Below are 23941 nucleotides of genomic sequence, written 5' to 3'. Positions count from 1 at the left end.
TGAACCCTCAATATGGTTGCTTCCTGTGCTAATATTAAAAGTGAGCCAAGCTGAGGAGGAAAGCTCCTTATACGACCAAGAGGCCCATTTTAGAAGTGCTCTTCCACCCACATTTGTTTAGTGTATCGAAGGGAAAGCAGAATTACACCCACTGGATCCACTTTCACATTCTTATCACCCTGTCATATGTTTACAGGTTCCCAATTCAGATGTTTCAGGGAAAAGGCTGAGGTGAGAGGAGGTCAGAGCAGGTCGGAGATTGATGAGCTGAGGAAATCTTACCCGAAACAGAACAAGGTAGGGTATTATAGGTTGCATCCTTTCAAATCCTGTTGCATGCACAACTGCAGCAGATCCCTGTAACAGTTCATGATGGATGCTGATGTGCAGAAATAATATCATGTCCTCACATGTACACAGAAACCCATTTTGCTGGTGCACAATGAGTAAGGTGCTGAGCAACCACTGAAACTATGCCTAAATCTCCCAACTTACCTCAAGATGTCCCATTTAACAGAAGACTTCCCTCTCAGCACTTTACAGGATCAGGTCCTAACACTGCAGCTTGCCACCTGTCTAACTTGATAGAGGTTCAAGATGGCATCTTCTTGCCTCATCAACTCTCCATCTGCTCTGTGCTCTTCTCTGAAAACATCTCTTTTTCTGCATTCATTTATCTTTCCTTCAAAATATTAATTATGTCTTCTGCTTCCTGTTCCCCAAGTGGCTCGAGCCTCAAAGGAACTCTCATAAAAATAAGTTTCCTTTGGGGTAGATGGCACAAGAAGCTTCTGATGTCTTAAAAAAAACAACCCAACCAGTTACAGGTAAAAGTACAGGCCACATATTTATTATGGCACGCAAATATGTTGCAGGTTTTCTGCACATACAAAAGCAAACAGTATTAAGGTCAGCAGTGAAGGTTAATCACACAGTTACACTAAAACACTGTTTATATTAGGAATGGACAGATGTCCGAATTTTCACTTTTTGAAATATGGCTATCCTAGCATAGCAGCATTTGGGGAGAGCAGGTTGGGAGCAGTTGCTGTGGTTCAGGGTAGGGAGAGGCATGGTGTGGAATGTGGGGTAGGCCAGGTAAGTGGTACACAGCACAGGGGGATTTTAGTTGTCTTATCAGCTGGCCCTTGGGTCTGTGGCTGCTGTTGCTGAATGCCAGATCAGCTCAGAGTAAGACGCCCCTCATTCATGATCTGATTGTATCAGATGCAGAGTGCTACAGGATCTGGTCTGTATCACAGAGACTTGGGTGAGTGACCAGGGTGGATCTGGTCTCTTCCAGCTGTGCCCACTGTGCTACTCAGTGCAGCATTAGGGCAGACTTGAGGGTTGGGGAGGGGGAGTTGCTGGAGTGTATAAAGATTCCATCTTTCTCTCCAGCCTCTCTGTCCAGTCAGGAGTATCTAGAGTGGCACTGGGAAATGGGGACAGATTGGGGATTCTGCTGGTTTACCTTGCTGCCCAGCTATCTCCCGTCCTGAACTGACAGCAGTAGCACCGGCTTGCCCCCACAACTGGGGGTATGCCCCCTGGCATGCACGCTCTATGTCATCAACTGGGCAGGAAGAAAATGATCTGAAAGTGGGGGATATTGACATAAGTTCTTTGTCACATCACTTCCTGATAAGATTTACACTTATAACATCTTTTGTCCTCTGCAGTGGTGGGGGACCTATGAGGATGGTCCACCCTCAGAGGCTGATGGATCCAATGGATTTCCAGACAGTTCTGAGAGATTTTCTGGCTGCACCGGCAAAGCAAAACTTCCAGAGGCTACTGTCCTCTTCTACTTCCCTCTGCTGCCTGACTGGCTGTCCTTTTGGCAGCCTTGGGTAGCTCCTAATGGGTTGACCCACGCCCAAGTCCACTCAAATTGTCCAATTTGGTTTGGGTTTCATCTGAATCTGAAAAATATCTCTGATTTGGGGGGGGTCAGGGCAGAGAATGGAGCCCACCACACATACAAAGGAGATTCTATGAGGTGCTCTCCTTTTTCTGGGGTGTGGGGAATGAAAAAAGGTGGTTTTTTTTCTTTCAGAAAAAAAGTTATCTGAGGAACTTTAGCTCAGCTCAGATATTGTGTCATGAGTCAGCCACACTTTCTGACCCCACGAAGGGCAGTGGGTGAACTGACAGGAACCACAATGCAACTCCACAGACTGAGTCAAAGCTGCTCAGATATCCCCAATGCTCTGTGTCATAAACAGAAGAATGAGTCACCAGCTTACAACAAAAGCAGAATATGCTTGGGCAGTTATCACGGCCCATAAACTTTCAATGTGTCGTTCTGTTCATTATGTCCCTGTGAATAATTATGGAAGCATTTAACGAGCACTCGATAAATAGCATTACTGGACCAGCTAGATTGCAAATAACAACAGCTGTTTTCTTGGTAGGGTACAGGAGAAAATAAAGCTTGTTTGGTTTAGGGGGTCTATCCAAAGATAGTGATGAATATCCCCTCTGCCAAGATTATTCGCTATCACTGGATATTTCGTCTCCAAGGCTTTGAGTGAGTCATACCACCCCCTGTAGAGCATGCTGGTCATTGAGGGGGCACTTAAAGGCAAAAATCTTGAATCTCTTTAGTCACCAGACTGTTGGCGTCATTCCCATAGGTCCCATTTTTCTCCTCAATCTCACTACAAGCAGGATGGCACCAACGCATTTAAAGCAGCGGTAGAAAACACCCCAAAGTCTATTAAATCTTACAATAACAAGTCCCCAGATGAATGCAATTAAAGCACTAAGATTTACCGACAGTACATGTGGAGACCTTCAAAGGCAGTCTACTGCTACTCCAGGCAGCAAGGAGAAAGAAACAGAGAACTGAGAAGTTAAGAAGTAAATGTGTGTCCTAAACCAATGACTGAAACATCGAAGAAATTATTGTGCCTAACCCAAAGTTCACCTGAGCCAGAAATCTCTATAGGTGAAGCAAATATGATAGCTATGAGGGCTCAGCCAGACTTTCTTTGGTGTTGCATTTCTAGATACAGTTCTGAGTGTTAAAGCTCTTTGTCCAAATGTGGGTGTTTTTCATTTTTATTTTTTTGGTCCCAGAATTTCCCCTGAAAAAACCTGTTTTACCACAAACAGCCACCAGATTTCCCACAGATTGCGTGGTGCAAAAGGGAGTTTGAATGAGCCCTCGTTCAAAGACAGGAAGCCAGAAGGACTGCATTCCCTCCTAGAAACCTTCCAGGGACTCTTTCCTTTCTACAGTAATCATTATACTAGCTCAGTGTTTCCCAACCGGTGTTCCGCGGCACACTAGTGTGCTGCGAGATGTTGCCTGGTGTGCCGCGAGATGTTGCCTGGAGGGAGGCGGGCGAGTCCAAAAAAGGTTGGGAAACACTGACTTAAGTTTCTCTTTCAAAAAGGAAACGTGGGTTAAAGCGGTGACGCCGCCTCTCACTCACTTTCCTGCTCTGGCTTCCCTAACAGTTTTCCGAGTTGCGTCACTGGATCCAGCCCCCTTTTCCACATGTGACACGGGGCTGGAGGGAGGGAAAGAGGGCTTTACGTCGCGCACAAAGGCAGCCTCCTAGAAGCGCTCTGGGCCGGCGCCGTTTCTCTGAAGCCGCCGGAGGACCCCCACCCTCAGCTCCTTCAGAAAGGAAGCCCCGCCCCTCGGCTCCCTACGCCGCCAGGCAGCTCAGCTGACTGACGAGGACGTTCTGCGGCGGCGGCCGCCGCACAACCACCGCAGTTGCTGGCAGCGTCCGCAGCGCAATAAGTAACAGCGCCTGGTGCTGCCAACTCTTTCTCTCTCTCTCCCCCCCCCACCCCCAAGCTCTCGCGCGCCCCGCGCCAACATCGCCGCGTGCAGCTTCCCGAGCTCGAGGCCAGCCGCTGCACGCACGCGCCGGCTCGTCATCGGCTCCGGTTGTTGCCTTTCTCCGCCGAGGTCGGTGGACCCCGAGCCTAGGCTTCCTTCCCGCACCCCGCTTTCCGAAGACCGCACACCAGTTGGGCCAGTACATATTCCCCTCCCGTGACTGGAGCGGAATAACCCTTTCTCTTCTTCCCCAACCCTTGTTGTTGGAGGAGTCCCTCAGTCCCTCGCTTTGCTGCCTCCCCCTCCCCCCAAAGCTTGGAGGTTCCCCGGCAAGGGGGAGGGGAAAAAATTGAAACTTGCACTTTCGTGCGTCCCTCCCGGCATGACGCTGCGCACTGACGTCACGGGGCTGTAATGGTGGTGTGCCTCGAGATTTTTTCCATCAAACAAGTGTGCCTTTGCCCAAAAAAGGTTGGGAAACACTGTACTAGCTACATAGAGGCCAAATGTTCATCTACACATCTTCATTTAGAGAACCCACTTAAGGACACATTCCAGCCAGGCAAAAACACTAAGCACAGATAACAAGGGCTGGTGAGTAATGCGGCCTAAGAAGATGACAAAGCCAAAGTGCATTCCAAAGGCTGCATTTGGCCCTCAGGGCTGAGGTTCCCTAGCCCTGATTAGATATAGATGTAAGCCATATTCACAAGCCTAAAAGGTCAAATGTTGAGACCATAAGATAGCAATAAATAGAATTGTAGAATTGTAAAGTTGGAAGAGATCATGAGGGTCATCTACTCCAACCTCCTGCAATGCAGGAAACTTTTGCCCAACAGGGGGGTCAAACCTCAGATTAAGAGTCTCATGCTCTTCCAATGGAGCTATGCCAACTTCCCATCATCCCAGTCATCATGGGAATGGTCAATGTTGATGGGAGCTGTAGTCTGAAACATCTGAATTCCAATGCCTGGGCTACTTCTTGAGATAGGCCAACCATCAATTCCAATGCAGCTCCTGGACTTTAGTAATTGCCTCTCTATCTCTCTGCAGCTCCCCCTGACATAAACAATGTGGGAGTCCCCCCATCGCCACCTTCAACAAACCAATCCTCTGCCTATATAATGTCTACATTTCTTTAGGATCTCAAGCAATGATCTTCCCAGCCCCTGTTACAATATTTCATTAGAAATGGAGATGGAAGAATGTGATTCTATAGATGCAAATATTTTACCAGCTACTGATATTTTCTCAGTGTAGATGTATTGATCAATAGTCTACGTCTGTCGCGCCAGTGTGGTGTAGTGGTTAAGAGCGGTAGTCACGTAATCTGGGAAACCGGGTTCGTGTCTCCGCTCCTCCACATGCAGCTGCTGGGTGACCTTGGGCCAGTCACACTTCTGTGAAGTCTCTCAGCCCCACTCACCTCACAGAGTGTTTGTTGTGGGGGAGGAAGGGAAAGGAGAATGTTAGCCACTTTGAGACTCCTTAAAGGGAGTGAAAGGCGGGATATCAAATCCAAACTCTTCTTCTTCTTCTTCTTCTTCTTCTTCCTCCCGAGAATGTGCATCAACCTTCCATGAGATCATACTCTTTCTTAGCCATTAGTATGAGACATAGAGATTACTTGCATGTGATAGGAAACAATCCATTACGCACATACAGTGGTGCCTCGCAAGACGAAATTAATTCGTTCCACGAGTTTTTTCTTCTTGCGAGTTTTTTGTCTTGCGAAGCATGGTTTCCCATAGGAATGCATTGAAAATCAATTAATGCGTTCCTATGGAGACTGCCTTCAGACCAGGTCCGGGGACAGTCTGTCCCCGGACCTCTTCTGAAGGCAGGCCGGGGAGAACGGCAAGCTCCGGGGACAGAGGTGAAGGGGCAGCGCTCCTTCGCCTCTTTCCTCGAACCTCTTCTGTAGGCAGGCGGGGGGAGAAGGGCTTTTCTTCCCACCGCCAGCCTTCAGAAGGCTGTTCTGAAGGCTGGCGGTGGGAAGAAAAGCCCTTCTCCCCCCACTGGACTTCAAAAGAGCTGCGGGAAGTCCGGCGGGGGGCCAAGGGATTCCCTCACCGCAGCCCGCATTTAAAAGCACTCTGGGCAAAGCAGCGAAGTGCGCTGCTTTCCCCGAGCGCTTCTAAAGGCGGGCGGCAGGGAGGGAATCCCTTGGACCCCCGCCGGACTTCAAAAGAGCTTCGGGAAGTCCGGCGTGGGGCCAAGGGATTCCCTCCCAGCCCGCCCCGCTCCGCTGAAGTTTAGAGGGAGCCTGTGGGGAAAAACTCAAAAAAAAAAAATTCGTTTTGCGAGAAAGGCCCATAGGAAAATTTGTCTTGCGAAGCGGCTAAAAAATCAGAAAACCCTTTTGTCTTGCGCGTTTTTCATTGAGCGAGGCATTCGCCTTGCGGGGTACCACTGTATTAAACATCTTGGATTCAAGCCTCAGCCTGATTCACTGGCTAGCCTTGGGTAATTCAGGGTTTCTTAGCCTCCATTTCCCTGTTTGTAAAATAGAAAATGACCTCTCTTACAAGATTTGTGGGAGGATGAAAAGGGGTGGTTTTTTAAAAGAAAGTTGTGCATTGAAGATACTATATATAGCATTAATTATAATTACCTAATACATAATTCATATATCCTCCTTACCATTCAGTCCAAAATACTCTTTTGATTAGGATTTGAGAGATAATTTGGCTTTTTGTTTTAAAATGTTCAAATGGCTGGACTTGTCAAAGCTTTGGGACGCTTCCCCACTACTGACAAGCATGCATTCTTTGATGTTCATTTGACACTCCCTAAGATTGAGGGCACAAGGAGAAGGGGACGACAGAGGATGAGATGGTTAGACAGTGTTCTCGAAGCTACAAACATGAGTCTGACCAAACTGCTGGAGGCAGTGGAAGACAGGAGTGCCTGGCGTGCTCTGGTCCATGGGGTCACGAAGAGTCAGACGAAACGACTAAACAACAACAACATATCCTCCCCCAACTTGCCTTGTTTATGAAGCCTTCATCTTTTGCTTTTTTACTTTGTAATTTGAATCATCTGAACATCAATCAGCCAGCTAGCCTCTCACCTCTGCATTTTCAATTTGCCCTTCTTCACAACCCAGGTGAAACAGATTGTCTAGTCCCTAACATTATCTAGGTATGATTCATATCACAGTATTTTTGAAACTAGATAGACAATCTGGAATCCACTGGCCAGGCAAAGTCCTAGATCATTCCCAAAATGCATTTTATTTAAAATGTTTTAACTCTGATTTTTAGCTGAAATGGCTCCCAAAGTGGCTTACAAAAATCTGTAGCCAGAGACTTACCTGTCCTGAGGCTTACAGTGCAAGAGACATGCCATGCAAAGAAAAACGGATATGTAAGGAAGCAGGGGTGGGGGCTGCTGCTAGGTGACAGTTTTGTGGGAAACCAAAGACAAGTGGTCTTTTACTAGAGGCGATAGAAGTGCTTCTTATCTTTCCTTTGTTCAGCAGCCTCATGGAATGAAATCTGCTCTGCCATTAAGTTAGAAAGATCGCATGCCTTTCATGTTGAACTCTGATTCACAGAGATGTTAACTGAACAGGATGTTGATTATCCGGTTTTTGAATTAGGAAACTTATGGGACCTACTCAGGCTTTTGTGACATACGTCTGAACCTCTCAATTAAGGCACAAGTTAAGGCATGGGAAGAGAATATGGTTAGTTGTTACTGTGCCTAGTAACAGGCAGGCACAATTAAGCTTCAAGACTGGCCAGACTTGTTATATAAATACCTGCAGCCTGGCTTTGTATGCCTACTTGGTCAGTGGATCAGAATTGTCTGCTGGATATAACCTACAAACCTACAAAGTCACAGTATAAAAACAAAAAATGACTTGTATAATTTATTTGTTTGTTTGTTTATACTCCAAAGGGAGGTATAGAAAATAATAATAATAATAGTAGTAGTTGTTGTTGTCGTTGTTGTTCTGAGTCAGACCATTGGCCCATTTTACTCTGTACTGCCTACAACAGGAGTAGTCAACATGGTACCCTTCAGATCTTGCTGGATTCTGATTCCCTTAACCCTCAACAACCATCATGGCCAGTGATGAGACATGATGGGAACAGGAGTTCCACAATGAAGGCCATTATGTTGGCTATTCCTGCTCTACGCAGTCTAGCAGGTTTCATAAAAGGGTCTTTTCCAGCCTTATGAAGCATTTATAGGACTTTTCGTCTACAGATCATGAGATATGGCTGTTGAAGTGGATTCCTAAAGAATCCTCAATCTAGGTGCCGCTAGTTTGGATTCCTATGTGTGCACACATGTAGAGGAGAACATTGCTTATGATAGCTACAGGAATGGCAGAAAATTGCATTTTATTGATGATTTGAGTCCTGTTTGCCTAACAACCCCCCGTTCAGAATGTCTATTTCAAACCTTGTTTAGCTGAGCCTTAAAAAGGAAGCAGATTATTTTGGCATTTCTATGTGACCATATTTCCTTCTGTTTCCCTTAGGAAAACAGGGCAAAACATAATGAATTGCTTTGTTCATATTAAGCAAGACTCATTTAACACATATGTGTTGTGATCCCTCCATAGATCTCAACCAGCTTCTCAGCGCATATATTTTTTAAAGCATCTGTTTAAGTTTAAAAAGGAGTTTGTCCAGAAAAAAAGCCTTTGACAATGGAAATCATGTTTTTCATTGTAGCCTCAGAAGTTGTTTTCAGAAAAATAACTTTTCACTGTTCTTGAGCCAAAAGGAGGCCCTTTAATACGAAGCACACACAGCAGTTTGATGTCGTACGTTTTCGACAACTTAGTTACATCCCATAAATGTCTAGACAAACGTAATTAAATGCAATGAAATACTTTTACGCCCACTAAACAGGATTAATCTTGCCTTTTTCAATTGGACTTGGATCAAGTTCTCTACAGGGCTAAAATACATTGGCTGGTTTGTTGTGGAGCTATTGTTTCTTTTGCTGCTTTTTTCCCTTTTTTGAAACCTGCAATGTATATATATGAGCCTGCATTCTGAATAGTTGCTCTGAAAGATAAAATGTGCCTATTCTTTTTTTCTTCAAAAACCATTGTAGCCGCAAAGGGGGGAAAAACCCCAAATAAACCCACATTCCATACTATACAGTTAAGAACATTCAAAGAAAATAGCTTCTCTGAATTCTGGGAACTGTAGTTTTTTTTTTAAAAAAAAGGGTGCCGGGAATTGTAGTTTTGTAAGGGGTAAATGACATTTCCCAGCATTTCTTTCTGGAAAGCAGTATGCTTTAAATATGCTATAAATGTAAGACATAGATGTAAATTAACATGCAAGTAAAGTTCTGTGTGAAGGTAGGTAGCAATAGATTTATAATATCAATAATAATATAATAATAATATTATTAATAATAAAAAGCTTCTTTGGCACCTAGTGGCTGGAGTCAATCAGTGATAGCAAATTGTTTATTTGCTTAAATACACACACACACACACATACACACACACACACGAGGGTCTTTTGTCAGTGATTTATAGGTGGTTAACAAGGTTAGAACATGACAAATTGTTTTAAAATGTCTGACTTTTTATTGTGCTTTTATTTGATGGTTGATGTGTGCATAGGCACATGCACACACAGACACAAACAGCAGAGAAAAGCACAATTAAAAGCTAGAGCATTTGAAATGCCCACAGCAAAATCTTATGCACATCTACCGATAAGTAAATCCAGTTGAGTTCAAAGTTATTATTTACTCCCAAATAAGTGGCTAAAGGATTTTAAGACAGTAAGAATGATTTGAAACAACCGGGCTTTTTTCAAAGGCTTTTTGGCTGGCTCCATGGTTGCTGCACAGTAAATATACTTATGAACACACTAGATGGGATGTTGCTGGCCACTCATTATTACCTGATCCTTCCAGTCTTGGATGTTTGCTATGTGACAACATCAAGAAGGGCAAATGAAGCCCTCACTCTGAAACAGCCTTTATCCCCAGCCGGAGAGCTGGAACCCACCAGACAAAGAAACTGCTGCTGCTGCACTGTGAGTTGGGAAGGCCGCTCCCTCCTCAGGCTGATCCCACCAGGCCCAGGGGGCGGGGCCCAGACTGACTCACCACCGCCACAGCTTAAGAGGCCCCATGAGGCACCGGGACACCACTGCTGCTGCTGCACTGTGAGTTGGGAAGGCCGCTCCCTCCTCAGGCTGATCCCACCAGGCCCAGGGGGCGGGGCCCAGACTGACTCACCACCGCCACAGCTTAAGAGGCCCCATGAGGCACCGGGACACCACTGCTGCGGCTTCACCGTGGGGGTTGAGGAAGGCCGCTCCCTCCTGTAGGCACACTCCTCCAGGCCTAGGGGGCGGGGCCCACACTCGCCACCGCTACTGTTTTAAGGACACTGGTGTTGCCACGGCAAATGTTTAAAATGTTTTTATATATTTTAAAATGTTTTATAGGGGTTTTTACTTTTTACTTTGTTGTACCACCGTGAACGGTGGTTTTTATTGATGTATTTCTATTTTGTTCCGTTTTATTTTGGTTTGGGTTGACTATTGAGTGGGGTGGGGATTTGTTGTGTTGGTACAATTGTTTTGATTTGATTTGTTTTCTATTCTGTAAATGGAGGTTGGTTTGAGGCTTGGGATTGCTACCGTAGTGGGGCGAGGGAGGTATGGCGGTGGGGGCAGATGTCATAGGCGAAGGGGATCGAGATATGGATATGCTCGTACCCCTTCCAATCTGCGCCCCATCCCGAGGGACGAAGGTAGGGTGAGCAAGGATTACTCACCTCCGTCACTGGTGTTGTGCAATGCCAGGTCTATAGGCAAAAAAACCGCCACCCTGCGAGACTTCTTCACCTCGCAGGGGGCTGACCTGGCTTGTGTGACGGAGACCTGGGTGCGCGAAGGGGAAACTGTTACCTTACGAGAGATGGCGCCCCCGGGTTTCTCCGTCCTCCACCAGTCGCGGACTGTGGGCCGGGGGGGAGGGGTGGCATTATTAATCCGAGAAGACTGTTCTTTCAGGGCTCTACCATCGCCATCGATCCCCGGCATTGAATGTGTTGGCCTAGTGTGGGGGTCCGAGGTGAGCTTGGCTGTCTGGCTGGTGTACCGGCCACCTAGCGCACCAGCAGCCACCCTGTCAGGCCTGTTGGAGGCGGTGGCCGGCTGGGCCTTGGAGTTCCCCAACCTATTGGTACTGGGGGACTTCAACATCCATGCTGATGCCGCTCCCTCCTCACAGGCTCTGGACCTGGTGTCTTCCATGGCGACACTAGGGCTCCCCCAGTTTGTTTCGGGCCCCACACATCAAGCAGGCCACACGCTGGATTTGATCTTTGGCGCCGGTATAGATGTGATCATGTCTCCCTCGATGAAGGTGCCATGGTCTGATCACTACTCACTGAAAGCCAGGATTGATTTTCCACCCCCACCCTGCTTAGGTGGCGAGCCAATTTGGGCTCGCCCGCGGAGGCTGATGGACCCTGATAGATTCCGTCAGGCCTTGCGGGACCTTGCTCCCCCTGGCGACTCATTGACGGAGCTTGTTGAGGGCTGGAATACCCAGCTCCTGGCAGCCATCGATGAGATCGCACCTAGGCGCCCTCTGCGACCCCGCAGAAACCGGGCTCCCTGGTTTACCGAGGAGCTTCGGAAAATGAAGCGGGACCTCAGACGGCTAGAGCGAGTATGGCGGGGTGCCCGTGACGGAGCTTCAAGAACATCTTATAGGGTTTTTATGAAAACCTATGAGATGGCAGTGAAGGCTGCTAAGAAATCCTACTTCTCGGCCTCCATTGCCTCCGCTAGCTCTCGCCCGGCGCAATTATTTAGTATAATTAGGTCTTTAACGTCCCTCGAAGGACAGCCAAATTTAAATAACAATTTGACACACAGCTGCGAGGCATTTGCAAGCTTTTTTGCGGAGAAGGTCCTGTTGCTCCGCCATGACCTCCCTGCCAATTTGGATACAATGAAGGAACTGGAGGCCCCTCGACTGTCTTCGGGTCCAGTATTGGACCACTTTGACCGGATATCCCCAGCCGATGTGGACAGACTCCTCCAAGCTGGAAAGCCCACCACTTGTCCTCTTGACCCGTGCCCGTCCTGGCTGATTAGAGCGTGTCCAGACGAGGTGCGGGCCCCCCTGGGTGATATCATCAATTTGTCCCTTGGCACTGGGATATTCCCAGGGGAACTGAAGGAGGCAGTGGTGTGTCCGCTCTTAAAGAAAACATCATTAGATCCTTTAGATCTATCCAATTACCGCCCGGTTTCGAATCTTCCATTCCTGGGTAAGGTGATTGAGAGAGCGGTTGCTGAACAGCTTGGTAGGTTTCTGGATGAAACATCTGCTCTCGATCCATTCCAATCCGGCTTCCGCGCTGGTCATGGGACCGAGACGGCTCTGGTCGCCCTAACAGATGATCTCCGCAGGCAGCTGGATCGAGGCGGGTCGGGGCTGCTGATTCTTCTAGACCTGTCAGCAGCCTTCGACATGGTCGATCACGAACTCCTGGACCGCCGCCTTGCCGACGTGGGGATCCAGGGCACAGTCCTTCAATGGCTGCGCTCGTTTCTCTCCGGTCGGGGACAGAGGGTGGCGCTTGGGGGGGAATCGTCATCGCGCCACTCCTTGGTGTGTGGAGTGCCTCAGGGTGCGATTCTCTCCCCGATGCTTTTTAACATCTTTATGCGCCCCCTCGCCCAGCTTGTCCGGAGTTTTGGGCTGGGTTGCCATCAGTATGCCGATGACACCCAACTCTATCTGTTGATGGATGGCCATCCTGACTCGGCCCCAGATACACTGACCAGATGCCTGGAAGCTGTGGCTGGATGGTTACGTGGGAGCCGGTTGAAGTTAAATCCTTCGAAGACAGAGGTCCTCTGGCTGGGACGGAGCGATATGGGATCGAGGGGGCAACTCCCATCTCTTGCGGGGGTGCAATTAGTGCCAGCACCGTCCGTGAAGAGTTTGGGTGTAATCTTCGATACTTCCCTCACTATGGAGGCGCAGATTACAGCTATAACAAAGGCGGCATTTTTTCATCTCCGCCAAGCTAAGCAGTTGGCTCCTTATCTCTCTCGCCCTGACCTAGCCACTGTGATCCATGCGACGGTCACCTCCAGACTGGATTATTGTAACTCGCTCTACGTGGGGCTGCCCTTGAGACTGACCCAGAAACTCCAGCGGGTGCAGAATGCTGCGGCGAGACTCCTTATGGGGTCTTCGCTGCGAGATCATATCCATCCGGTGCTGTACCAGCTGCACTGGCTCCCGGTGGAGTACAGGATCAGGTTTAAGGTGCTGGTCTTAACCTTTAAAGCCCTATACGGCCTAGGACCCTCGTACCTACGGGACCGCCTCTCCTGGTATGTCCCACAGAGAAACTTACGGTCTGCAAATAAAAACACCCTAAAGATCCCAGGCCTCAGAGAGGTTAGGCTGGCCTCAACTAGAGCCAGGGCCTTCTCGGCCGCGGCTCCAATCTGGTGGAACGCTCTGTCACAAGAGACTAGGGCCCTGCAGGACCTGACATCCTTCCGCAGGGCCTGCAAGACAGAGCTGTTCCACCAGGCCTTTCGTCAGGGCACAGCCTAACCCCCTCCTCTGGCAATCTGCACAAAATTTTGCTTGATGGTTGCCATTAATTTGATTTTAATTTGATTTAATTAATTTTATAATGAATGTTTTAGAATGATGAACTATTTTGATTGTTGTTAGCCGCCCTGAGCCCAGCTTCGGCTGGGGAGGGCGGGATATAAATAAAATTTATTATTATTATTATTATTATTAAAGGAGAAGAAGCTCATAATGGCTAACAGTAATTAAATACCGTATTTTTCGCCCTATAGGACGCACCGTCCCATAAGGCACACCTAGTTTTTTGGGGAGGAAATAAAGGGAAGAAAATTATTTCCCCCCCCCAGGTGTGGGGCTGGGGTGGGGGAGGCCCGAGCTTCCCCCGACCCCAGCCCCCAAACAGGCAGCTCTCTGCAAGCCGTGGGAGCCCAGCGCTGGCTCCCGCTGCTTGCGGAGAGGTCCGCGAAGCCTGAACATGCTGATCTCAGCGCGCGCAGGCTTCGGCATGCCGGCAACTCTCCGCAAGCAGCGGGAGCGCTCCCGCTGCTTGCGCAGAGGTCCGCGAAGCCTGGAGAGCGAGAGGGGTCAGTGCGCACCGACCCCTCTCGCTCTCCAGGCTTCAGCAAAAGCTTGCATTCGCCCCATAGGACGCACACACATCTCCCCTTCATTTTTGGAGGGGAAAAAGTGTGTCCTATAGGGCGAAAAATACGGTAGTAATAATAATAATAATAATAATCTATTATTTATACCCCGCCCATCTGGCTGAGCTTCCCCAGCCACTCCGGGTGGCTCCCAATCGAGTGTTAAAAACAATACAGCATTAAATATTAAAAACTTCCCTAAACAGGGCTGCCTTCAGATGGCTTCTAAAAGTTGTTTCCTTGACATCTGATGGGGCAGGCGCCACTACCAAGAAGGCCCTCTGCCTGGTTCCCTGTGACCTCACTTCTCGCAGTGAGGGAACCGCCAGAAGGCCCTCGGAACTGGACCTCAGTGTCCAGGTTGAACGATGGGGATGGAGACGCTCCTTCAGGTATACAGGACTGAGGCTGTTTAGGGCTTTAAAGGTCAGCACCAACACTTTGCATTGTGCTCAGAAATGTACTGGGAGCCAATGCAGATCTCTCAGGACCGGTGTTATGTGGTCGCGGCAGCCACTCCCAGTCACCAAATATCAAACAATATATTAAATTAAAACAAATCATGTCCTTCAAATCATGGAGAGCCACATGTTGCAGTGAGATCACCCAACTGCCTTTTTGTTGCTGGGGTGGGCCCATTTGGATGACCTCCGCATCTCATTGGTTGCCCCTTTGTTGCTGGGGGAAAATTTCTGTCGGTTGGGGTTTGATTGGCAACTAAGGGGCTATTTAAGGGGCTCTTTCGTATTATGCAGCAGATCTCCCTCCCTCCCTCTAATTTAAGGTTGTTTTTTCGACCTTGCTATGCCTGTCTAGGGGTCATCTGTTTTTGGAGCAGGGGCCCCGTAGGAATTTTGCCACTTGGCTGATTGGCTGGTGCCATTTGGTTTTTGCCTACCATACAGTAAATCGTCACAACTTTGTAAGGTTGGCGGTTACGCATTGGTTCATTCTTTGGTGGAGGGGATTATGGATTGGCTGTGCCTGCCCCTCATTTTTGTTGTTGCTGCTAGGGAATTCCGTTAAAGGAATCCAGGGGCAAAAACCAAATGGCACTGCGTGACTTGATTTTATAACCTTTGGTCCATCCCCCTAAATGGCAACACCAAAATTTGCCCAGTAACCCAACTGCCCAATCACTGTGGATGGTCATCCATACTAACCTGCCCAGCAACAGAGGGGTGGCCTGTTAGACCCCACCGCAACAAGTGCTCTCTATGAAGGAGAACATGCTTTAACAGCACATAAAATGGGAGAAATGCTCCACTAAAACTCTTCCTGAATAAAGCGTATCTAAATCATTGGGGATGAACTTTTTCTCAGCCTGAGGGTCTCACTACATCTCACCACCCTGACCTGAAGCTTCCATAAAGCATAGTGTTTGGGCTTGATAGATCACACTTGCAGGGACATTATATCAGGTAGGTGCCACCCCTGAGAAATGGCCAATGTCTCTTGGTTTGTATTGGGACTCACCCTCATTACAGTCAAACCTGTTTTCTGGGTGACAAGGTCTAGTATTTGCATGCCTGTTCCCTTTCAATTTCACTCCTAAAATATCACTCAAAGGCAAAGGTGTTTTTCTCTTTTCATTCTTTGTTGTTTGCTGATCCTGAAAATGATAGTGGAATCAACCTGCCAATTTTTCATTTAGCCCCATCAAAATGCTTTAATATTAACTCAATATGTTCACATGAAAACAGAACTGTTTCATTTATTGCAGACTCTCCAACTGTCCCTATTTTACAGGGATGTCCCCGATTTAGAGAAGCTGTCCCAGTTTCTGATTTTATCCCGGAATGTCCAGCTTTTCCTTAGGACATTGGAGAAATGTTGAAGGGGATGGTAAAGGTAAAGGTAAAGGTACCCCTGCCCGAACGGGCCAGTCTTGACAGACTCTGGGGTTTGTGCGCCCATCTCACATCTATTGGCCGGGGGCCAGCGCTGTCCGAAGACACTTCCGGGTCACGTGGCCAGCGTGACAACGCTGCTCTGGCGAGCCAGAGCCGCACACGGAACGCCGTTTACCTTCCCGCTGGTAAGTGGTACCTATTTATCTACTTGCCCCCGGGGGTGCTTTCGAACTGCTAGATGGGCAGGCGCTGGGACCGAGCAGCGGGAGCGCACCCCGCCGCGGGGATTCGAACCGCCGACCTCTCGATCGGCAAGCCCTAGGCGCTGAGGCTTTAGCCCACAGCGCCACCCGCGTCCCTCTAAGGGGATGGTAGGATGTCCCTATTTTCATTGGGCAGATGTTGGAGGGTATGGAATTATTTGACTCCCAAACCACCTGAAGGCAATCAAGTATAGGGAAGTTTTTTTAATGTTTAATGTTTTGTTATGTTTTTATATATGTTGGAAGCTGCCCAGAGTGGCTGGGGCAACTTAGCAAGATGTGTGGGGTATAAACAGTAAAATCATCATTATGGAATGGGACATCCCTGTTTTCATGGGAGAAATGTTGGAGGGTATGTTATTGAGCATCTGATTTGCATTCAGAAGGTCTAAAGTCAAATTCCTAGTGTATCTAGGCAGGGCAACAAATATACCCTGGTTCAATCCCCAGCCCTTTATAGTAGGACTGGCAGGGAACCTTGGCTGAACTCCTGAAGACCTACTGCCAATTACTGTAAGTAGTACACAAATGGCTAACGACCTGACTCAGAAGAAGGCAGCTTCCTATGTTTAGAATGAAAATGTACAAAACATGCACCCCAGCTGCTCAGTTTTCTTAGACATCCTCCATTGTCATGTAAGTGATCTGCAAATGATCTTAATGCTCATCTAGATAAAATGTGATCATTGGCTCAACTCCTTGTATCCAATAGTTGTGTGTGTGCGTGTGTTGTGGAAGCAGAATAAACTGCTGTAGCTGTAAGGCAAAGCTCCCAAGAGTCATCACACCAAAGACAGATTTCCATCAATGTTGTCCTGACAGTTATCCCAGATTTGCAGGAAGTAGGAAATGTTTCAAAACAAGTGATCAGTGTCAAGGCTCTTTAAACGATCTGCCACCAAAACGAACATTTCTCAGTCAGCAGAAAGGGACAAATGTTAGACATGGTGAGGCAGCATATATCAAGTGGTGACAGAAGTGCTGTGGACTTCATAAGGAATGTGTAGCTGGCAACATAGACCAAAATGGGCACAGACAGGAGATGCATAGTGTATGTATTATGTGCTTATTTTTTCATGCCCTAGCCCCATATTTTTTAACCTACTTCATCCAGATGGTTGAGTAGGTAACACACCTAAAAGGAATTGCCAAATTCAGTGGAGCTCTATTATTGTGCTAGGTGCAGTTCTCAAAGAGATGGTTCTCTTCCCCGAGAGAAGTCTCATTTTGCCATACATTTTGTATTTTGAATTGTTGTTAAGAGTGTGCTCACAAATACCTAATATGAAATACAGAGAACTACCTTAAATTCAGTCAGACCAATGGGGTATCCATCAATTGGGAGTCACTCAGTTGTAGGGAAAGCTACAGCCAGGGGTCCAGGATAAGCAACAGTGCAGGTGGTCTTTGCTGGGATGCTAAACTTCCAAAAGCTGTCCAAGGGTACTAGGTTTTGATGCCAGGAGTTTTGACCAGAGAGTACCAGGTTCAAACCTCACTGCATTTGTCTTTAGCCTTTGTACAGTGGTACCTTGGATTACATACGCTTCAGGTTACATACACTTCAGGTTACAGACTCCACTAACCCAGAAATAGTATCTCAGGTTAAGAACTTTGCTTCAGGATGAGAACAGAAATTGTGCTCTGGCGGTGCAGCAGCAGCATGAGGCCCCATTAACTAAAGTGGTGCTTCAGGTTAAGAACAGTTTCAGTTTAAGAACGGACCTTCAGAACGAATTAAGTACTTAATCTGAGGTACCACTGTACTATTTTTTGTGAACATATGTGGATGGGAAGCAAAGTAAATTCAGCAATTTAAAAAAGTAATAATAATCTTTTTCCTTTTTTTGTAAGAATAGCCACTTTAGCAAGATGACGATGACAACAATAATGTCGTCAACAACAACAACAACCAGCATATTTTCCCCTTCTGCAGCTTTAAGGAGGAACCTCTGGTCTGAGGTCATCAGAGGAAGGAGAAGAAAACTATAGCAAACTGCCCAGTGCACAGAACTTCCTACAAATACCAGGTTTGTTTATTTATTTTGTAAAGAAAATTAGAATAATGGATGATTCCTGATGCATTAACAATGCTTTGGAAACAAGATCAAGTAATTCCAAAATAATAGAAATCCAGCCGAGAGTTCCTGAAACGTCCCTAACAAGAGACAGTCAAGCTACAATCCTCACCCTACTTACCTAGGAGAAAGCCGCACTACATTCAACAGGATTTACTTCTAAGTAGATATGGTTCGACTTCTGCTGTGAGTCATTGTTTATTTCAATGGCCTATTTAGAGTGAAATACAACTGCTGTGTAATCTTATACACTGAAAAGAAATCAGACCCTCTAACCTTCTGTTTTGTATTTTATACTCTCTTTTCTACAGCACTGGAACATATTTTTCAATCAATTGCTGATTGTAATTCTTCTGAAAAATTCCGATGTAATTCCCCACCCCACTCCAAAAGTCAATATTAACAGATGTTGTTTGCTTAAGTCTGAAAGTCTTCCAGAAATATGCTTCTGTCAAATGTATCCATCTATGGTTTCATAAAGTTTCAGATTCATAGAATCAATATCAGCAGCTGTTCTCTACTTTCTCTCTCTCTTATTTAATTTTTTCTCTCTCAAGGCATTACAGAAGTGCTTCCTCCTGCATAATTTTGAAAGAAAATTGAAATCACCAAGTGTATGACAGCTATCACTGTTTCCAGAGTGCACACGCCTGTCAACTTCTTGAGATATACATTGTCTTCATCTAATATCATTGGAGACCAATAATTAAGCAGAAAAGAGAGTTTTAATTAGTTCATGATGAATGCTTGTCTAAATCGATGTAGCGTAGGCCATATGTGCGAGACACATCTATATTAGTGCTGGATTAGCATTCCAGGATCTGCAATGACAACGCCAAGTAATAGCTGTATATTGCTGAGCTGTTGAAAGGAAAGGTAAGGTATGAACACATTCCATAGCTTGGTAATCATTTTTTTTTTTTAAAGGCACAAATTAGAATTACGTCTGAAAAGCTTGAGAAAATAAAAGTGGGCTGTGTCTGCTACTGAAAGGACAATATAGTAGATGCCACACTCAGGGGCGTAGCATGGGGGGAGGGGGGCATGGCCCAAGGCACACACTTTTGAGGGGGCACAATCAGGCGCCCCCCACAACAGGCACATAGCCCTGGCAGCTGAGGAACGGCAGCGGGCAGCTTGGACTAGTGGGCAGGTGGATGGAGGTAGCAGGCGAAGAGCCTGTGTAAGACCCCTTGGTGTGTGCCACTACCCCAGCTGCCCAGTCCACCGGGGGGGGGGGTTGTGTGTGTATAACACTTGCCCCATTACAGGTACCAGCAACCCATGCTATGATGCTGCCACACCCATTGCTGGGGGAAAAAAAACAACCCCATCTTTTTATTGGACTTTTTAAAAAGAGTATAAGCATATGTTAATAAGAGAACAATAACAGCAGAAGAGAGAGGATCAGAGACTGCAGGAAGAAACTTATTAATCAGGACCAATCAAGGACATTTTTGTTGTTGTCCATATTTTAGACAAGATCATCTACCAATGACGGACAATAGAGCCAAAAAAGGTGAAAAGGCCCTCTTTCTTTCAGATGTCTGACTCACCTCGTATGGTGAGAACATGCACAGGATGCTCTCATTTAAGATATTAGTGTCATCAACCTGTCGTCTCTGAGTGGGTGTGTGCCTGAGAGTGCATTCTGTGTGAAAGGTCTTTATAAATATCCCCTCAAAATTATGTTCCTTCTCACAGCGAGGGCAGATATATCCCTCCGTCCCTCCCTCTCTCTCTCTCACACCCACCCACCCACCCACACACACACACAGAGAGAGAGAGATTCAAAGTGGTCCCTTCCTCTGGGATGGGATCTGGTAGCCAAATGAGACTAATCCTCCAATGAGAAGGAATGGACTAGCCTGGTATTTAAGGCTTCTCCATCCTGTTTTCTCCCTCCTTGTGCCTTTTGCAATGCCAGCCCTCCCAGTATAGTTCCTTTGCTTAGCAACTATTTCAGGGGCTGAGAAGGAATTTTGGGGGAGCCACTGAATGGCACTTTTAAATGTGACCTGAATCAGGTTTCTTCCCCACTCCTAGCTATGATTAGGCTTTAGTGGGTCTGATCCAAGTATGCACTCATTCCATCTGGAGAAGGAAAAGAGTTTTGTTTGACAACAAAAGCTATAGCATCACACTTAAAATCTGGGAACTAGTTTACTAACAGAAATATACACATTGATAGTGGCATTAATAGCTGAATAGTCAAGAGTCCAGATGTCTATCCAAGTTTTGTTTGTTTTTTCAAGTTCAAAATGTGTCTCTAGAGTGCCCTGTTCTTATTTTCTGGGTACAGACATGCACACAGGGAAGCTTTCAGTCACAGGGCTCTAAAATCATTGTTTCAGGTGTATGTGGTGGAGGATAGTCTAATAATAATAATAATAATAATAATAACAACAATAACAATAATAATTTGTATACCACTCCTCATTAGGGCAAATTGTGCCCTGTCCCACCAACCTCTATCTTGGTCCCACCAAGTACCATGCCTTCTTTCCTACAACCAGCTCAGGCAGTGGTCCTGGCTGTATTCTTCCGTTCAGCATGATAGCTCAGTTGGCTGCAAATGAGACTTGTAATCTCAGAGTCATGGGTTTGAGCCCCACGTTGGGCAAAAGATTCCTGCATTGCAAGGGCTGGGCTGGATGACCCTTGTGTTCCCTTCAACTCTGTAATTGATTCCATAATTCTTCTTAGACTCAGGCCTGCCCCTAGTAGAAGAGGTTTCCCCTTGATGTTGGCTCAAGCTTTGACTACTATTGGTTTCCCTGCTTTACATTGCATGAGTCCCAAGGAGCACCAGCCACCACTGGGTATATTGCATTCAACCTATTCCGTTATTACATGTGTGTGGGTAAGAAGCAGTGCAAAAGAATTGAGCTCAGAGGAAGGCTTTAAATGCCTCCAGGATGAAAAGCTGCTAAAACTACTACAGGCAGCCATTGAAGAGTGCATTGCTAACACAGGGGAATGCTTTAAAATGCCAGGTTGATGAATGGTAATTAGGAAGTGCATATAGGTTAACAGATGAAATTTGGAGCCTTTATAGTACACTAAATGATTAGATCTGTTAGCAGAACAGATTTCTGTTCCACAGTGTGCTCCCCACCCTGTATATCTTAATCTGCCTGTAAGCATATGTGTAAAATAAGCCTCGTTCTTCAGCACTGCAATCTGATAAACAGCAGTGATTTTCATTTTGGTATTAGCGGGAAATGTAGGAATTACTTGGGACCATTGCAGTACGATAAGGCACACAGATGGTCCAACTGTGATATGAGGGTATGTCTCATTCAAGCATGCTTTGCTTAAATTGGTATCATTTCAACAGGAAGAGCAAATGAGAAAATGGCCTGTAAGGGTGAAAAGAAGAGTAAAATGTGAGCTCCAATCAGGCTTTAATTTGGCAGAAGGCTCAGGTAGTATTACATATCTAAATTTTGCACCACTTGGTACTGTATCACACAGGAGTATCAATCACATGATTTCACTACCCCTGATGACTGGCTGTGCAATGCGATTCTACAGGAAATGTTATGTTTGACTTGATATGATAATATTTGCCTCTGGGGTTTGATCTTGTATAGGAGGGGGCAGCTGCCCATTCACACAGTTTATTTAAAAATGTATGACCTGCTTTTTTATAAGATAAATTCAAAGTAGCTTACAGATAGCTCCTGAAATACATAACACAAAGTCAAAGTCAAATGACTGAAATGAGTTTCATGTAGGAAAATGCCTTACACTATTGGTCTATCTGGCTCAGTGCTGTAGACACTGCCTGCCAACCACTCTGCAGGGCCTCAGACTGGGGACATTCCCTTTTCTACCTGGAGAATTAGCCTCGGATGTTTGGCATGAGAAGCAGATTCTCTGACATTGAACTGTGGCCCTTTTCAAAAGAGCAAGATAAAGTTAATAGGAACATTCAGACAGCACCACAAATGCATTCAAAGAACATGCAAGGGAGGTTACAAGGCATCACTAGCTAGCCCCATGTGCTAGTGCTCTCAGCAGCCAATGTGCCCATTCAGTGGCCATGCTCCAATTCCTTTGGAGCACATCACATGGGGCAATAGGTGTAGAACTTCTCCATCCAAGGGTGATACTAAATGGTCCCTTCTATACTCAAATCTGTAGATAGGGGGAAGTTGTCCGAACCCTACTAACAAGCAGCATAAAAACAGGGAGGTAAAAAGTTGAACAAAATATAATGTTCTTAGTGTATCACCACAAGAGGGAGGGAGAGAGAATGAGAGAGAGAGAGAGAGAGAGAGAGAGAGAGAGAGAGAGGTGCACATGTCTAGGGAGTTACAAGACCTGGGTCTTCCAAAAGAAACATCCCATTTCACATCCTATCTCACATCCCAACCATGCTTCCAAAACTTGTCAGGTTCATAGCAGGATGGGCGCAATCCAATCTGGTCTGATCCCTGCATTATGGCACAGTCATTAACTCCAATTCCCAACTAGCATGGCTGGTTCAAGGCACCAAACAACATTTTGGTCACTTTACACCAGGGGTTGTCAACCTGGTCCCTACCACCCACTAGTGGGCGTTTCAGGATTCTAGGTGTGCAGTAGGGGGTTCTACAGCACAAGCGAAATCCTCCTTCCACTGAGCACTGGTGGGCAGTAAGGAAATTTTACCATCCAGAAAGATGCATTAGTGGGTGGTAGGTATAAAAAGGTCGACTACCTCTGCTTTACACTTTGGAAGTCACCTCTCTCTGGTATCTGCCCTCCAAGATTTAGGACAGGTATGGTTCTCTAGATGTTGTTGACCACTGCCCATGCTGTCTGAGGATGATTAGCACTGCAGTTCAACATCTGAAGGGCCACATCTTGGATTTAGCATCCAGATTTAAAGCTCAACCCAGCAGTGGTGAATGCATTGTTAATCTATGAGTCAAAATGCTTCTTTCTCACTTGAATCAATATCCTCTCCAATCTTAGCTCAAGTGTGGATGGGGCTTGTAAAAAAAATGAGGAAAACTTTTTATTTAGCATTTGGTCTCTGCCAAGTGTATAGAAGATAGAAAATCACTGAGCTTGCCAGAATTTATCATACTGTGCCTCTAAAAGTGAAAACAGGTTTTTCCATAAAGAAAAGCAAATGTTGTGTTTTGTCACAGATAATATTTTGAAAGTTGGTTGCAAGTATCTTTGCAGCTCAGAAAAATGCTTTTTGCAAACTGATTGCACACTTCAAAAAAAAAATACCAAAGCCTTTGGAGACCTCCTTAAAACTAATTAAGCAGCTTTTGCAAAACACAGAGCCTTCTTTCAAGTCGAACTCACAATCCTGCCACCTTGGGGAATAATTTTCTTGTTTTCCTAACATTTTCCCAATCTAATTATTGTACCTCTAAATAGGAGATTTGTTAATACACAACTTGATTAATTAGATATGTTATTTCTCTATCAGGTGAAAAATCACCAAAGGATTTTGATAGTAAGCTTATAAAAATCAGCAAGGGCTATGGAAGGCAAAAAGCAATTAATTCCCAATTAAAAACCCATTTGACATATTTGAGAGATTAATACACAAATTGGATTTGTAACTAACAAAAATAATTAGATTTTCCCTTTTGCAAAAAAGAAAAAGAAAAAAAAGAAAAAGAAAGGCGAATCAATAGTTCCATTTGATAAGTTCTTCTTGAGTGAAAACATGGTATGAAAAATGACACACACACACCAAGAAAATGACAATAAGCTGCCA

General features: G+C 46.0%; 1 long non-coding RNA gene across 1 annotated transcript; it reads left to right on the top strand.

The window, feature by feature from the left end:
* The first annotated feature begins 200 nt into the window (after nt 1-200).
* On the top strand, nt 201-19194 carry LOC309523501. Its single transcript, XR_014215417.1, has 3 exons — nt 201-297; nt 18069-18162; nt 18768-19194. It is a non-coding gene; the product is annotated as an uncharacterized lncRNA (long non-coding RNA).
* The last annotated feature ends 4747 nt before the right edge of the window (nt 19195-23941 follow it).

This window comes from Podarcis vaucheri (genome assembly GCF_965113315.1).
Source record: "Podarcis vaucheri genome assembly, chromosome: Z".
Classification (NCBI taxonomy): Eukaryota; Metazoa; Chordata; class Lepidosauria; order Squamata; family Lacertidae; genus Podarcis; species Podarcis vaucheri.
This window is presented reverse-complemented; position numbering and strand designations above follow the sequence as displayed.